Source organism: Balaenoptera physalus, assembly GCF_965194825.1.
Source record: "Balaenoptera physalus genome assembly, chromosome: 4".
NCBI classification, from domain to species: domain Eukaryota; kingdom Metazoa; phylum Chordata; class Mammalia; order Artiodactyla; family Balaenopteridae; genus Balaenoptera; species Balaenoptera physalus.
In genome coordinates, this window is record NC_138891.1 from 63,129,512 (window position 1) to 63,145,633 (window position 16,122).

At 38.8% G+C, this 16,122-nt stretch overlaps 1 protein-coding gene and 1 long non-coding RNA gene across 2 annotated transcripts in view; one reads left to right on the forward strand and one right to left on the reverse strand.

Moving 5' to 3' along the window:
- Nucleotides 1–16,122, reverse strand: part of ABCC5 (ATP binding cassette subfamily C member 5) — a 191,097-nt gene that overhangs the window by 173,308 nt on the left and 1,667 nt on the right. The gene's annotated exons all lie outside the window — the stretch shown is intronic.
- On the forward strand, nt 189–16,032 carry LOC309659838. Its single transcript, XR_014262999.1, has 2 exons — nt 189–11,871; nt 12,362–16,032. It is a non-coding gene; the product is annotated as an uncharacterized lncRNA (long non-coding RNA).

Here is a 16,122-nt window from a genome sequence, read left to right on the forward strand (position 1 = left end):
GGAAAGTGGGATCTTTAGTTGTGGCATAAGGACTTCCTAGTTGTGGCATGCATTTGGGATCTGGCTCCCGACCAGGGATCGAACCCATGCCCCCTGCATTGGGAGCATGGAATCTAACCCACTGGACCACCAGGGAAGTCCCAGGAGAATGTTTCTTATATCCATGGATAAGTGGGTTTTGTTATTGTTACGTTTTCATTGTTAATTTCCAGTTTCTTGGATTATCATCAGAGAGCATGGTCTTTAAATCAGAAACTTTTTGAATTTATAGTTTCTTTCTGGCCGGATTCATGATTGATTTTGCAACTGTTTCAGGACCCGACACAGCCAAATAAATAATTCTTTTCTTTAAAGAAAGTATATATTCCCTAGTTATATGTACATCTATAAATAGAGCTTACTGATTGGATTATTCAAATCCTCTGTGTGTGTGCTAGAAGTATTTTATTCAAGTTCTCTGAGTACTTGTAGTTTTTCTTTTATATACTTAACTGCTACCTCATATGATGCATAAAAGTGTATGGTTATTCCATCTTCTTCATGAATTGTACCTGATTTTATCCATAAATAACATCTGTTCAATGTGTTCTGAACTTCATTTCCATTTGTATGACAATAATCTTGCCACTCTTGCTTTGGCCTGGTATCTTTGCATATTTATTTTACTAATTCTTGGTTAATTTTGGAAAGGTATTTCACATATAAGGTACAAATATTAAAAGGTACAATAGAGTAAAACATGTCTCCCTGCTATCTTTGTTTCCAGCCACCTGGTTCCCTATTTTCTTGTACATCTTTGAGGGTACTTATTTCCCATCTTTCCTTGTCACTTTGTTTTCGGTGCATTTTATGTAAACAACATAAAGCTGCATTTTATTTAATTCAATATTGTCTTTTGATAGATGAATTCAGCCTTATTTACATTTAGAGAAAATACAGTTGGTTTTATTCCTTCCATACATTTTATGTTTATGATTTATATTCCTTGGTGTTGTTTTCTCTATTTTCCATTCCCTTAATTTTGCTGGCTTGGTCTAATTTCTATTAATTTTTTTTCCTCCTATAAATCTGAAGTCCTGTAATGCTTTTTAATTATGTTCATGCTGATCTTCCTAACAGTTATAATTAGACCAATATATTTCCATTAATTTCCAAAACGAAATTATTATGCTGATCCCCCACCAAGATGGGTTTTTTTTAATTCTTTTTTTTTAAATATTTTATTTATCTATTTTTTGGCTGCGTTGGGTCTTAGTTGCGGCACGCGGGGTCTTCGCTGAGGCTTGCGGGATCTTTCGTCGCGGCTCGGGCTCTTCGTTGTGGCACGCCGCCTTCTCTCTCTCTCGTTGTGGCGCGTGGGCTTAGGCACCCCACGGCATGTGGGATCCTAGTTCCCCGACTAGCGATTGAACCCGCATCCCCTGCATTGGAAAGCAGATTCTTTGCCACTGTACCACCAGGGAAGTCCCCACCAAGATGTTTTATTTTAAGCAACACTCCTCTCCATCTAATCTTTTTCTGTTCTGGAGTTTCTCCTATTCACAGGTTAGCACACCTGTCCTCCAAACTCTTTTTCTTCATTCCCTTGTTTCTTTGTAGTTTGGCTTTGTGTTATAACCAATCTTCTAGACAACTAATTCAGTTCTCAGTAGTGACCATTTCTACTCTTAGTTTATCTATTGAATGTTTTAATTAAAAACACTTTTCTTGGGGCTTCCTTGGTGGCGCAGTGATTAAGAATCCTCCTGCCAATGCAGGGGACATGGGTTTGAGCCCTGGTCCAGGAAGATCCAACATGCCGCAGAGCAACTAAGCCCGTGCGCCACAACTACTGAGCCTGCGCTCTAAAGCCCATGAGCCACAACTACTGAACCTGCGTGCCACAACTCCTGAAGCCCGTGCACCTAGACCCCGTGTTCTGCAATAAGAGAAGCCACAGCAACGAGAAGCCCGCGCACCACAACGAAGAGTAGCCCCCTCTAGCCACAACTAGAGAAAGCCCTCGCACAGCAATGAAGACCCAACACAGCCAAAAATAAATAAATAAATTAAAAAAAAACACTTTACTTACTTTCATAAAGTTTTCTAAATGTTCTGATCGCATACCCTAAACATTACCTTCTCTTTTTTTATCTTTTCTACCTCAGTAGGAGCCTCGGTCCTGAATATCCATCTTGGTCATTGAGATGGTTAATTTTATGTGTCAACTTGCCTAGGCTATGGAACCCAGTTGTCTGGTCAAATGATAGTCTGGATGCTGTTGTGAAGGTATTTTTATATGTGATTAACATTTACAATCAATAGACTTTAAATAAAGCAAATTACCCTCCATAATGTGGGTGGGCCTCATCCAATCAATTTAAGACCTTAAGAGCAAAGACTGACATTTCTGATGAAGGAATTCTGCCTCAAGAGTGCAACATATTTGTCAATTATACCTCAAGAAAGCAGAATTTTTTTTTAAGAGTACAACGTAGAAACCCTGATTGAGTTTCCAGTCTCCTGGCCTGCCCTGCAGATTTCAAACTCAAGACTTCGACATCAACTCCTTCCTGAATTTTCAACCTCTCAGGCTGTCCTACAGATTTCGCCCCTAGAATCACAAGAGCCAATTTCTTGGGAATTCCCTGGTGGTCCAGTGGTTAGGACTCCACACTTCCACGGCAGGGCGCATGGGTTCGATCCCTGGTCGGGGAACTAAGATCCCGCATACCACACAGTGTGGCCAAAAAAAAAAAAAAAGAACGAAAGAGCCAATTTCTTAAAATCTCTCTCTGTATATATTTTTTCCTCAGGATATAAATATTCTGTTTCTCTATAATCTGTGACTAATAGAGTCATTCTTCCTGAGACTGAATCCCCTTAAGTAAATTGTCAATTTTCTTTGCCTGTTTATGATTTTGTGTTCCCTCAGCACCTATATAGGTCACATTGTAAGAGTCTTTTGAGCAAGAGCAAACCACCTTAACAGTGGAAGGCCTGGAACAGACCATTCTTAGGAACCAGTGACGAAACAGTTTTATTCTGCTGAAGCACATGGAGGGTGCTTCTTAATTCCCAGGTCAATCTAGGACCAAGTAGCAATCCTTTTCCATCTTCAGGGACTGGAAATAATTAAACACATTAGTGTAGCTACCTGTCTCTCTCTCTCTCTGTCTGTCTCTCTGTCTGTCTCTCTCTCTCTCTCTCTCTCTCTCACACACACACACACACACACACACACACACACACACGAATCAGGCAGGTCTACCAACGACCATAGCAGCAAGCAGTTAGAGGCAGCTCTTCCCCAAGCTTCTACCTCTGGGATCCTCTCAGAGAACTGTGAAGTTCTGATCTTCACAATCAACCAAAGACTGGCAAGCTTTCTCCTTGCTACTGGTCCATAGCACTCAACTGGGACCCAGAGAGGGGAAACAAAGGCACACATCTGACCATCTCCCTTCTTGCCACTGTCTCACCTATTTTGACCCTCTTATTTTCCCTACAATCCCCTAGGATCTCAGGGGTTAGGTTTTTCCCTATGTCATATCATCATTCTTTCTAACTCTAGTTTCTTGACTAAATGGCAGCGTTATCTTCTCTAGACTATGAGGAAAACTCCTGATCTGACCAACTAGGCCTAGTCCTTGATATGCTAAAGAGGGATATAAAAATATATAGAAATTCCTTTCACTCTCAAACTGCCTGTTATCTTGCTATATAATCACTTTTGAATGTGAGCCATTAAATGTTGCTTCATTCAAAACTTTTTTTTCACAAAATGCAAACATATATAGAAAGGGAGAAAAGGAATCTACAAAGTAAAAGAGATTTAAGATGCATAACTTTAATTGTGATAAAATACCAAACAAACCTAAACTGATTTTAATAATTTGAAAAAACTTCCCATAGACCCAGATAGCTTCACTGGTGAATTTTGTCAAATATATAAAGAATAATTAATATCAATTCTACACAATCTCTTCCGGAAATTAAAAGCAGAGGGAATATTTCATAACTATTCTATGAGGCCAGTGTTATTACCCAGATACTAAAATCAGACAAAGACAGGGAATTCCCTAGTCATCCAGTGGTTAGGACTCCGTGCTTCCACTGCTGGGGGCTCAGTTTCAATTCCTGGTGCGGGAACTAAGATCCCACAAGCCACACGGCGCAGCCAGAAAAAAAAAAAAAAAAGAAATGAAATGAAATGAAATAAAATAAAATCAGACAAAGACATTATAAAAAAGAAAACTACAGACCAATATCCCTTATGAATCTAAAAGCAAAAATTCTCAAACTACTAACGTACTAACAAATTGAGTCCAGCAACATATCAAGAGGATTATACACCATAAACAAGTGGGATTTATCCCAAGAATACAAGGTTGATTTAACATTTAAAGTACATTAATGTAGGTCTTCCCTGGTGGTGCAGTGGTTAAGAAACCTCCTGCCAATGCAGGGGACACGGGTTCCAGCCCTGGTCCGGAAAGATCCCACATGCCGCGGAGCAACAAAGCCCATGCACCACAACTACTGAGCCTGCGCTCTAGAGCCCGTGAGCCACAACTACCGAAGCCTGCGTGCCTAGAGCCCGTGCTCCGCAACAAGAGAAGACACCGCAATGAGAAGCCCGCGCACCGCAACGAAGAGCGGCCCCTGCTCTCTGCAACTAGAGAAAGCCCGTGCACAGCAACGGAGACCCAGTGCAGCCAAAAATAAACAAATAAAAATAAATAAATAAATTTATTTAAAAAGAAGAACAAAGGTCAAAACCCACATGATCATTTCAACAGATGCAGACAAAGCATTTGACAAAAATCCAACACCTTTCATTACAAAAAATATCAACAAACTAAAAATAGAAAGGAAATTCCTCAATCAATAGATAAAGGGCATCTATGAAAAACCTGCAGCTTTCATCACACTAAATAGCAAAACACTGAATCTTTCATCCCTAAAATTGGGAACAAGATAAGGATGCCCATTCTTTCCACTTCTAGTCAACATTGTACTGAATGTTAGCCAGGACAATTGGCAAGAAAAATAAATAAAAGGCATCCAGATTGGAAAGGAAGAAGTAAAACTATATTTGCAGATGACAGGATCTTATAAATAGAAAATCTGAAGGAATCCACTAAAACATCTATTAGAACTAATAAATAAGTTCAACAGGATTATAAGATGCGAGATCAGTATACAAAAAGCATTCTATTCATATACATTAGCAATAAACAGCCTGAAAATAAAATTAAGAATTATTAAAAATAAGACATTTAGGTAAACTTAACAAAAGAAGTACAAGATTTGTATCTTGAAAACTATAAAACATTGCTAAAAAAAATTAAAGAGGATCTAAATAAATGAAAAGATATACCATGTTCAAGATTTGGGAAAACTTAATATTGTGAAGATGGCGATACTTCCCAGATTGACCTACAGATTCAACATAATCCCTATCAAAATCCTGCATTTTTTGCAGAAATTGAGAAGCTTATTCTAAAATTCATATGGAAATGCAAGAGACTCAAAATAGCCAAAATAATCATGGAAGAGAAGAACCCAGTTGGTAGACTTACACTTTCTGATTTCAAAACTTACTACAGACTACAATAATCAAGATAGTGTTGTACTAACACAAGGATAAACATATAGATCAATGAAATAGAATTGGGAGTTCATAAATAAACCCTAACATTTATGATCAATTAATTTTTTTTTTGTAGTAAAACAGGAAAAATGTGTTAATGGTAGTGCAGGTTCACCAAAACTCCTTTATAGATTGTAACAGCATTGTAAAAAAACAAAACAAAACAAAACAAAAAACGCTTAAAAGCAGCTTCTTCATCTTCCACAAATGATTTGAATGGAAAAAAATGAGCTGTGAAGGCACACAGATCTGGATTGATGTCACAGGTTCACCACTTACTAACTTTGTGACCTTGGAGGGTTGTTCTGGTCTCAATGACCCTGGAGATGTCAAATATATGATCAATTAATTTTTACAAATGGACCAAGGCAATACAATAGGGAAAAGAATCTTTTTTTTTTTCAGCAAATGGTGATGGGATAACTAGATATCAACATGCAAAAGAATGAGTTTGGATCCCTATTTCACACCATACACAAAAATTAACTCAAATCAGATCTCTAGACCTAGATGCAAGAGCTAAAACTCTTAGAAGAAAACATAGGAGTAAATCTTCATGATCTTAGGTTGGGCAATGATTTCTTATACACAACACCAAAAGCACAAATGATAAAAAAGACAGATAAATTGACTTCCTCAAAATTTAAAACTTTTGTACTTTAAAAGAATCATCAAGAAGCGGGGGGAAAAAGAGCCCACAGACTGGAAGAAAATATTTGAGGGTCGTACATCTGATAAGGGACTTGTATCCAGAAAACATAAAGAACTCTTGTTTTTTTTTTTTCCCTTAACCATATTTGCTTAATTATTTATTTATTTATTTTTATTTTATGGCTGTGTTGGGTCTTCGTTTCTGTGCGAGGGCTTTCTCTAGTTGCGGCAAGTGGGGGCCACTCTTCATCGCGGTGCGCGGGCCTCTCACTATCGTGGCCTCTCTTGCGGAGCACACGCTCCAGACGCGCAGGCTCAGTAATTGTGGCTCACGGGCCTAGTTGCTCTGCGGCATGTGGGATCTTCCCAGACCAGGGCTTGAACCCGTGTCCCGTGCATTGGCAGGCAGATTCTCAACCACTGTACCACCAGGGAAGCCCATAAATAACTCTTATAACCCAACAACAAATAGACAAATAACCAATTTAAAAAGGAGCAAATAATGAATAGCAGAGGGAACTCTGCTCAATACTCTATAATAACCTAAATGGGAAAAGAATTTGAAAAACAGTAGGTACATGTATATGTATAACTGAATCACTTTGCTGTACACCTGAAATTAACACATTGTTAATCAACTCTACTCCAGTATAAAATAAAATTTTTTTAAAATACAAAATAGGACTTCCCTGGTGGTGCAGTGGTTGAGAGTCCGCCTGCCAATGCAGGGGACACAGGTTCGATCCCTGGTCCGGGAGGATCCCACTTGCCGTGGAGCAGCTGGGCCCAGGTGCCACAACTACTGAGCCTGCGCTCTAGAGCCCGTGCGCCGCAACTACTGAGCCCACGTGCTGCAACTACTGAAGCCTGCGCGCCTAGAGCCTGTGCTCTACAACAAAAGAAGCCACCTCAGTGAGAAGCCCACGCGCCGCAACGAAGAGTAGGCCCTGCTTGCCACAACTAGAGAAAGCCCGCGCGCAGCAACGAAGACCCAACACAGCCAAAAAAATAAAATAAAATATAGAAAGGAGCAAAGAATTTGAATAGATGTTTCACCAAAGAAGACATACAAGTGACCAATAAGCACATGAAAAGATGTTCAACATCTTAGTCATTAGGAGAATGCAAATCAAAACCACAATGCGAAGCCACTTCACACTCATGAGAATGGCTCTGATCAAAAAGATAATAACAAGTGTTGGTGAGGACATGAAGAAATTGGAGTCCTCATGTGTTGCTGATTGGAAAGCAAAATGGTGTAGCCTTTTTGGAAAATAGTTTGACAGCTCCTAAATATGTTAAACATAGAGTCACCATATGACCCAACAATTCTACTCCAAGGTAGGTATATGCCCAAGATAAATGAAAACACATACCCCCACAAAACTTTTACACAAATGTTGATAGCAGCATTATTCATAACAGCCAAGAAATGGGAAAAAAACAAATGTCCATCCACTGATAATGGATAAACAAAATGTGGTATATCCATATGATGGACAATTGTTCAGCTGTAAAAAAGAATGAAGTACTGACACATGCCACAACATAGATGAACCTTGACAATATTCTGTAAGTGAAAGACATAAAAGGCCACATTGTGTCATAATTTATATGAAATGTCCAGAATAGGCACATTCATAGAGATAAAAAGTAGACTAGTATCTGCCGAGAGTTGGTGGGGGAGGAGATAGCGGTGGGTTGGGAGGAATGGGAAGTGACTGCTAATGGATACAAGTTTTCTTTATGGGATGATGAAAATGTATTAAGATTAGATTACGATGATAGAGGCACATCTCTGTAAATATACTAAAAACACTGAATTGCACACTTTAAATGAGTGAACTCTATGGTATGTAAATTATATCTCAATAAAGCTGCTAAATAAAACTAAACTGAGTGACATTCTACAAAATAACTGACCAGTACTTATCAAAAGTGTCAAAGTCATGAAAAGCAAGGAAAGACTGAGGAATCACCACAGATGTGAGGCGACTAAGGAGAAGTGAAAACTAAATGCAATGGGGGATCTTGATCTAATCCTGGAGCAGAAAATGATATTGAAAGGGGAAACTGTTGAAATTCTAGTAAGTCTATAGCTTACTTAGTAACATTGTACCAGTATTAATTTTCCGGATTTCATGTACTATTATATTATGGTTATATAAATTGTTAACATTAGGGGAATAACATTAGGAAGCTCTCTGTACTATTTTGCAACTTTTCTGTAAATCTAAAATTATTTCAAAATGATTATTTTTTAAAAGAGAGAAACTTAAGAGATATTTCAAACAATTGCAATGTATGAATTTATTTTGATCTTGAATTAAACAATAAACTGTTGAAAGAAAAAACACTTATTAGCTAAGTGGGAAAATTTGAACAGGGTGGATATTTAATGATATCAGAAAATCACTGTTAATTTTCAGCAGGATAATGACATTGTAGTTATTTTTATTAAATAATTCTTTTCTTCTAGCGATAAATGCTGGAATATTTACAAATGAAATGATAAGATTTTTGGTTTTGGTTTTTGTTTTTACTGGGAAAATAACTTTATTTTGTTTGGGGGAGTGGTAGGTGTCCAGTCTCAGAAATTCTGGAATTGCTTCTTGATGCTGGTGGCCTTGGTGACTTTGAGCACGCTGAAGGGTACAGATGAAATAAGACTGTCTATAAGTTGATCACTGTTTCATATGGTGATGGGTATCAAGGATTCATTATACTATTTTCTCTACTTTTGTGTATGTTTAACTTTTTCATTATAAAAAATTTTTTTCACTGCTTGTTTCTTTCTGTTTGCCTCCTTTCTGTTACAAATCCTAATCTCTTCTCAGGCAGATGCAGGCCTCAAACCAACCATAATGATGTCATGTATTCAGAAAGATAAAGAAAAAAGCACATTACTGGCTCTCAAAATATTGTCTACAATTAAACTAGTATTATTGTCACAAAGTTTAAGGCAGTGATTCCCAGTTTGGGGGTTGTGGACCCAGGGAACCAACCTGTGGGGTTGACGAATGCACAAGTATACCAAGTAATGCCTGTAGATGGAAAAAACAACATTATATATATAAATAGGCATTTATATATACATATATATACACATATATAACTATCTTTAGAGGTATGTTCTTAATTTCCAAACACATGGGGTTTTCTAAATTATCTTTGTATTATTGATTTCTAACTTAATTATACTGTGGTCGGAAAATATGCTTTGTGTCAACACATGTCAAACTTGAATGTGCACATGAATCCCCTGGGGGTGTTGTCAAAATGCAGATTCTGATGCAGGAGGTCTGAAGTGGGGCCTGAGCTTCCACATTTCTAACAGGCTTAATTGTGCTGCAGCTGCTCTATGGACCATACTTTTCAAAGGGTCTATCTGACACCAATTTCTTGCAGTCTGTTGAGATTTGCTTTATGCATAGTTAATGTTCACAAACATTCCACCGGCATTTGGAAATAATGCATATTATCTTACTACTGAGTGCAGTATTCTACATAAACTCATTAGATCAACATGGTTAATTGTGATATTCAAGACTTCTGTATCCTATTCATTTATCTGCTTGACCTACCAAATACTGAGAGAAATACATTTTTAAATCTCTTACTCTGAGAGTGGATTTGTCAACTGTTTCTTATAGTTTTGTAAATTTTTACTTCATATGTTTTAAAGCTGCATTTGTAGGTGCACAGAATTTGAAATATTTTATATTCCTGTGAATTAAAGTTCTATCATTATAACATGACCATTTCCATTTCTAGTACAGCTTACCAACAGATTAGTCTTGGACAACATTTGCCACCTTTTTACTTTCAGCTTTTCTGAGTCCTTATGTCTTAAGTGTGTCGCTTGTAAACAGTATATTGCTGCATTTTATTTCTTGGTCCAGTCTTTACATGAATAATAAAAAAGATCTTAGAATTTTTTTAACTCTGATCACCTCCTTCCTGACTTATACATATAAGTAATTTAGTACTTTCTTTTTTTGATGCTCCCCAATTAATATTTTTGGTATCAATATTTGTTTCGCTTTACTCACATATTTACAATATTCTTTACTAGATCTTCCACCTTGCAGCTAAGACCTTTGTTCTGGAATTTTCTCCTTCTGCTTGAGGAAGTGCTGTTCAATACACTGTTCAAAATGGTGGAAATTTTCTATATCTGCACTTTACAGTATACTAGCTGCTAGCCACATGTGACTACTAAGCACTTGAAATGTGGCAAATGTGATTACATTACTGGATTTTTTATGTTATATAATTTTAATTTTAATAGCTATATATGGCTAGTGGCTACTGCACTAGACAGTGTAACTTTAGAAGGTCAAAAGTCCTTTAGTCAAGGTCTTTTGATGATCAGTTGTCTCAGTTTTTGTTTATCTGAAAATGTCTTTATTTCTTGTTCTTGAAAGATCATTTCTCTGAGAAGACAATTCTAGGTTCACACACTGTGCCTACAATCCTTGCTCATCTGGATTCAAGACCTTGATGTTCAGGCTGGTCTGCTTGGCCACACTTTTTTCTCCTCTTGGCAATGCTGCCTCAGGAACCCTACTGGCTCTCCCATCCAGCCTGAAAGGTCTAACAATTGGTGAGTAGGTTGGTGCACAGCAATTACCTCTAGGGGGTGGTATTGCCTAACTCCACAGGCCACCCTCCAGCATCTCAAGGTCTAGCCAAAGTATTGTTTTATGTGTGTCAATCGCTTTCTTTTTTTCCCACACCCTTCTCCTCCCTTAAGCCTTTAAGTGCAGTTTCTTTTGAAAAACCTCAACCTGTTTCAACTGAGCTTTTGAGAAAGTTTAAAGAATATTTTTCCTCAACTCTCATCCTGGACAAAGAGGATTGTCATACCTCTGGAGACTAGTTACACCTCTGGTGGTGATAGTGAAGATTCCAGGGGGAAAAAGAACAGAGAGAGAGAGAGAGAGACCAGCAAGCTAGGACATGAACAGTAAAAACCTCAGCTATCCAATAGGATATTAACAACCCTCAACTTTCAGTACAAATACTCCAGACCTAAAAGTTATTAGAAAAATAAACACTCATGCAGTGAATAATTGGCTCTGATCACTAAGCAGCAAGTAAGCCCAGCTGAGAAGCATGAAAGGCCCTAAGATTTACCCTGAAAGTGCTCTAATACATCAGTTCGATGTATACAAAAAACAGAGTACTGACTGTTTAGCAATGTCTAGAAAAGTCCAGCTCTTGTACATGTATCAAGGGTGTCCTGAAGGGGACATATCATACCATTATTTTGACATCTTTACATGTAGAACCTGAAAAAAGTGCCATTTAAAAGTTAGAAGAGGGGCTTCCCTGGTGGCGCAGTGGTTAAGAATCCGCCTGCCAATGCAGCGGACATGGGTTCGAGCCCTGGTCCAGGAAGATCCCACATGCCTCGTAGCAACTAAGTCCGTGTGCCACAACTACTGAGCCTGCGCTCTAGAGCCCACGAGCCACAACTACTGAGCACACGTGCCACAACTACTGAAGCCCTCGCGCCTAGAGCCCATGCTCCGCAACAAGAGAAGCCACTGCAATGAGAAGCCTGCGCACCGCAACGAAGAGTAGCCTCCGCTTGCCACAACTAGAGAAAGCGTGCGCATAGCAACGAAGACCCAACGCAGCCAAAAATAAATAAATAAAATAAATAAATTTATAAAAGTTAGAAGAAAAACAGGGTTGCCAATGATTTCTTGGATATGGCACCAACAGTACAGGCAACAAAAGAAAAAAATAGATAAGTTGGACTTCATCAAAATTTAAAACATTGGGCTTTCCTGGTGGTGCCGTGGTTAAGAATCTGCCTGCCAATGCAGGGAACACGGGTTCAAGCCCTGGTCCAGGAAGATCCCACATGCTCCAGAGCAACTAAGCCCGTGTGCCACAACTACTGAGCCTGCGCTCTAGAGCCCGCGAGCCACAACTACTGAGCCCGTGTGCCACACCTACTGAAGCCCGCGCACCTAGAGCCCGTGCTCTACAACAAGAGAAGCCACCACAATAAGAAGCCCGTGCACCACAACGAACAGTAGCCCCCACTCGCTGCAACTAGAGAAAGCCCGCGCGCAGCAACGAAGACCCAACGCAGCCAAAAGTAAATAAATAAATTTATTTTTAAAAAAATTTAAAACATTTGTGCATCAAGGGACACCACCAACAGAGTAAAAAGGCAACCTATAGAATTGGAGAAAATATTTGCAAACCATATATCTGATAAGGGATTGATATCCAGAATATATAAAGAACTCCTACAACTCGATGACAACAAAACTGATTTTTTTAAATATTTATTTATTTATTTGTCTGCGTCGGGTCTTAGTTGCAGCACATGGGATCTTTGTTGCCGCGTGCAGGATCTTTAGTTGCAGCATGCAAACTCTTAGTCGCGGCATGTAGGATCTAGTTCCCTGACCAGGGATCAAACCCAGGCCCCCTGCATTGGGAGCACGGAGTCTTAGCCACTGGACCACCAGGGAAGTCCCAAAAAAATTGATTTTAAAAAGGGCAAAGGACTTGAATAGACATTTCTCAAAAGAAGATAGACAAATGGTCAATAAATACATGCAAAGATGATCAACATCACTAGTCATTAGAGAAATGCAAATCAAAACCACAGTGAGATACCCCTTCACACCTATTAGGATGGACATTATAAAATAAAAGTTTTTTCAAAGAAAATAACAAGCATTGGTGAGGATATGGAGAAATTTGAACCCTTGTGCACTATAGGCTAGAATGTAAAATGGTACAGGTGCTGGAAAACAGTATGGTGGTTTAAGATTAAACTATGCAATCCAGCAATTCTACTTCTGGATATATGACCCAAAAAAGTGAAAGCAGGGACTCAAACAGATATTTATACACTCATGTTCAGAGCAGAATTATTCACAATAGCTAAAACATGGAAGCAACCCAAGTGTCCATTAACAGATGAATGGATAAGTAAAATGTGGTGTATACATACAGTGGACTATGACTCAGCCTTTAAAAGGAAGGAAATTCTGATGTATGCTACAACATGGATGAAACTTGAGGACACTTCATGCTAAGCATTACTTCACTTAGCATTCTTTCATGCTAAGTGAAGTAAACTAGTCACAAAAGAACAAATATTGTTTGATTCTACTTATATGCGGTACTTAGAGTAGTCAAAATCATGTAGACAGATAGTAGGATGGTGGTTGCCAGGGTTGAGGGGAGAAGAGAATGGGAAATTATTGTTTGATGGATACAGAGCTTCAGTTTTGCAACATGAAAAGAGTTCTGTGGATGGATGGTGGTGATGGCAGCACAACAATGTGAATGTACTCGATAGCACTGAACTGTACACCTAAAAATGGTTAAGATGGTAAATTTTATGTTATGTGTACTTTACCACAATTTAAAAAACAAAACAAAAAACATAAGCCTCAGCTTGGAGGAGCCTGAAATTACTTCTACTTATTTGTCTAAAGTTGATGAGATTCTCACTTACTGACTGGCAACGACCAATCATTCATTCAGCAAATATTTATTGAGCATGTGCCATGTGCCAGGTACTCTTCTAGACCTGGGATACAGTAGTGACTAAAACAGACAGAAAGCCCCAATTTTCACAGAGCTTACATTCTAGACTGGTTGATATTCAAGACTCATTTTGAAACCTTAATGGCAATATATTAATTTACAAAAAGAACAAGAACTGACGGTTGACCAAATGGTCTTTTAACATATGAAAATATGTTCAACCTCACTCAAACTAAGAGAAATACAGGGCTTCCCTGGTGGCACAGTGGTTAAGAATCCACCTGCCAATGCAGGAGACACAGGTTCGAGCCCTGGTCGGGGAAGATCCCACATGCCGTGGAGCAACTAAGCCCACGCGCCACAACTACTGAGCCTATGCTCTAGAGCCCGCGAACCACAACTACTGAAGCCCACACGCCTAGAGCCCATACTCCGCAACAAGAGAAGCCACCACAATGAGAAGCCTGCACACCACAACAAAGAGTAGCCCCTGCTCTCTGCAACTAGAGAAAGCCCGCGTGCAACAGCAAAGTCCCAATGCAGCCAAAAATAAATTAATTAATTTTTTTTTAAAAAGGGAGAAAAGAATCAAAATAAAATAAAATTTTTTTTAAAAAAAGGGAAATACAAATTAAAACTACACTTCGTTCCCCTATAGATTGACAGAAAGTCCACACACTCTGTTTGTGAAGCTGTAGGGGAACAGGCACTCTCATACATTGCCAGTGTCAGTGCAAAACGGCACATTTTCCATGGATAGCCATTAAGTAATATAACACCATGAGCAACTAAGTCTCAGCAGGTTTCCCAGTGAGTTCAACAGCATATCCCCTGCCATGGGAAGTGAATTCAATTTGAACCAGTCACTCTCCTTTAAGAACAAATTCTAAGAAATAAATGCAAATGTATAAAGATATCAATAGGAAGATGCTAGTTGCAGCATTATTTATAATAGCAAAAACTGCAAAAAAAATCTGAATGCTTATCAGTTGAGAAACGGTTGGATAAATAATGGTAAATGCATACTACAGAATGTTATGGAATCATTGAAAATAGCTAGGTTTGTCTACATTCCACCATATATTAAACAAAAATTAAGTTGCAGACAAAAACGCATCGTCATAATATTAGCTAATACTTAAATTGTACTGACAATGCGTCAACAGTGTTCTAAGGGATTTTCAACCTTATGAGGTAAGTACTGTTATTATCCCATTTCAAACATGAGGAAGTCCAGGCATAGAGTGATTGAGTAACCTGCCCAAGAATAAACAGCTAGTAAATGACTAGAGGCTGGAATGGAAACCAGCTCTGGGGATTATATGTTAGGGTACCACATTTTGCTTACCTATTTATACACTTGGGTTGCTTCCATGTTTTAACTATCATGAATAATGTTGCTATGAGCATGGATGTATAAATATGTTTGAGTCCCCGCTTTCACTTTTTGGGGGTATATATCCAGATGTAGAATTGCTGGATCACATAGTAATTCTGTTTCATTTTTCGAAGAACCACCATACCGTTTCCCACAGTGCCTGTACCATTTTACATTCCCACCAACAGTGCACAACGATTCCAGTTTCTCCACATCCTCACTAATGCCTCTTACCTTCTGGTTTTTGGTTTTGGGTTTGGTTTGTTTGTTTTGATAACAGTCATCCTAATGAGCATGAGGTGATATTTCATTGTAGTCTTGATTTGCACTTACCTAATGATTAGTCATGTTAAGCACCTTTCATGTGCTTGTTGGCCATTTGTATATCTTCTTTCAAGAAATGTCCATTCAAGTCCTTTGCCCATTTTTGTTTCATTGTTGTTGTTAAGTTTTGAAGCAAAAAATAAAAAATAAAAAAAATAACAACAGGTCGAGAAAGAGTCTCCTTAAGACCCATCCGTTAAAACCTTATCCATCCAGGCTTCCCTGGTGGCGCAGTGGTTGAGAATCTGCCTGCCAATGCAGGGGACACAGGTTCGAGCCCTGGTCTGGGAAGATCCCACATGCCGCGGAGCAACTGGGCCCGTGAGCCACAATTACTGAGCCTGCGCGTCTGGAGCCTGTGCTCCGCAACAAGAGAGGCCGCGGTAGTGAGAGGCCCGCGCAACGCGATGAAGAGTGGCCCCCGCTTGCCACAACTAGAGAAAGCCCTCGCACAGAAACGAAGACCCAACACAGCCATAAATAAAATAAATAAAAAAAAAAAAAAAAAAAAAAAAAACCTTATCCATCCAGCTACCTGTCTACAGAATTACAAGGCCTGGATTTACCACTCACATTTTCAGAGGTGTCAGGAGTCATTTAAAATTTT